Consider the following 2,500-nt stretch of genomic DNA (forward strand, 5'->3'; position numbering starts at 1 on the left):
GATTGATTCTAAATCTAGTTATGACTATGGGTTATCTATTCTAGAGATTGTTTACCTAAAAAGTTGTCTATCCTTGAAAAAAGGGTACCTTGTTATACTAAGATGGTAATCTACCTTAACTATACTTATCCTAAACTATGGGTGTTCTAGACTGCTATGGGTATCCTAGACTGTGGTCTTCCTAAAGATTGTATAACTATCTTAAATGGCTACTCTAATACTACAGGTCTAGACTAAGGGTGAACATTACTGATGGACAGGGTGGACACTAGGCTGTGGTCATCCTAAGAGTGGATACAACTGATGGACAGGGTGGATACTAGACTGTGATCATTCTAAGGGTAGACACTACTGATGGACAAAATGAACACTAGACCATAATTATCCTAAGAAAACATTTTAGACTAAGAGTTAACTATCCTAAAGGTTATCTAATCTAAGGGTGGACACTATTGGTGGACTTTATCGATGGACCTAAGGATGGACCTAAAGGTTGTCTACATGGGTTAACCTATGATAAGGGTTAATTACAGGTCTACAAGTTACCTAAAGGTTACACTACAGGTTATTAAGGGTTACATTGGTCACACTACAGGTTACTAAGGGTTACCTAAGGGTTACAAAAGGTTACCTAAAGGTCAGATCTAAGGTCATACTAAGGGTTACACTAAGATTACCTACAAGTTAAGTTACCTAAGAGTTGTCTAAAGGTCACGCTATAGGTTACCTAAGGCTATTTCCAGGTTAGGTTACCTACAAGTTATCTATTCTTTTTTATTTTAATTTTTTATTTATTTTTTAATATTTTTAGATTATGATTACACTTACACTAAAGGTTATATTACTTAACCTATATTAAATATTACCTATCTGTAGGTTATCTATTTAACTACAATTTTTTATTGGTTTTATCTTTTACAATAGTACTTAAATAGTATTTTGAAATAGTTTTGAAATAATAAGTGATTAGGAGGATGATGACATTTGAAGGAAGAAAATATGGAAACAAAATGTCAACTATTTGAAGGGAAACACAAACAGTATTTTTGCAAAATAGTAATTCCACAGAAACAATAATGAACAGTAACTTTTGCAGCATGCATTCTCAAAAATAAATGAGAACAAATTTAAATATTACTTTAAAAAGTAAATATCATTTTAAATATTTGAAACAATACTAAAACAGAATAACTAGAACTAAAACTACATTTAAAGATCATTTAAAATATAAGAATGTACATAATGAAAGCTTACACGATAAGAAGGAAGCAAGAACAAGATGGATATACAGGATGGAGATAGCTTCAAGGAGCTTACTTCTCTCTGACTATGGCCTACTGGATACAAACTTGGAATAAAATTTCTATCTTAATATATTTTGAATATAAAGATACAAGACAGAAGAGGATATTGGTGAAATACTCCCTCACTGGTTTGTAACTTTTGTCTGATAAAAGATATTCAAGACTACTCTGTGCCAGAACTTCCTAATAGGAACTCTCAGGCTTTCAGGATTTCTCTCCTAAGACTTTCTACCAGAATTTATCCTTTAATGCTAGCACTTGGGGTCTTCTTATAGAAGATTTGACAGATTTTTTGCTTGGAGATCAAGTATCTTGATGCTAAAGTAACTTATCGGTGAAATAGCTTGCTAGTGAAGTATCTTGAGAATGAAATGACTTGTTGATGAAGTAACTTTATTGATGAAGAGAATGAAGTGACTTGTTAATGAAGTAACTTTATCGGTAAGTGACTTGTTGGTGAAGTAACTTATCAATGAAGTTTGCTGAAAAGCATCCTGAAGTTTGAAAATGATTTGTTGCTTTTGAGGCTTTATCCTTGATATTCTTTATACTGGAGAGACCTGGGACAGAGCTTGTGACAAAAGTGATAATGTGATAAAATTAGGAGCAGAGTCTGTGGACAAAGCTTTTTGTTGAAAAGGATCTTCTGGTTGAAGGAATCTTGAATAGAAGGTGTATATCTTTTGAAAATCAGGTACTTCAGTAGTTTTGCTTTAGAAACTATGGGCGTAGGTGGTTTGCTTTTGTAGTAGCTGAAGATTGGTCAGGATTTGGAGTGATACCTGTTTGGTTATCTGGATGAGTCTTTTGGAATGTCTTGTTTGAAGATGCTTTTGTTGGTAATGTTGGAAAGATGAACTTCTTCTTTTGGTGGTGTTGATGGTACTAGAGATTAATTATCATTTAATTGAATAGGAGGATTAGAAGAAGCATAAGCGTAGTTTTTTTTCCTTCTTCTTTCTCTTCTAATTCTGAAAGTAATTCTTGGAGAAGGTTTTTATATTCAATCTTTGATTTGGTAGCTGCAAGTCTTGCATTAATATTTGATTGCTGCTGAGAAAATTCTGGAGCTTCAATGGCCAGAGATACCTGTGGAGAGTGTTGAGACAGTCATTAAATGATTTTTGATTTGGTGGCATGTTCATAATTGAATTGGACCCACCACCTTATCTTGAATTGTCTTCCAAGGGATAAAG

This window comes from Elaeis guineensis, chromosome 5, assembly GCF_000442705.2.
Source record: "Elaeis guineensis isolate ETL-2024a chromosome 5, EG11, whole genome shotgun sequence".
Classification (NCBI taxonomy): domain Eukaryota; kingdom Viridiplantae; phylum Streptophyta; class Magnoliopsida; order Arecales; family Arecaceae; genus Elaeis; species Elaeis guineensis.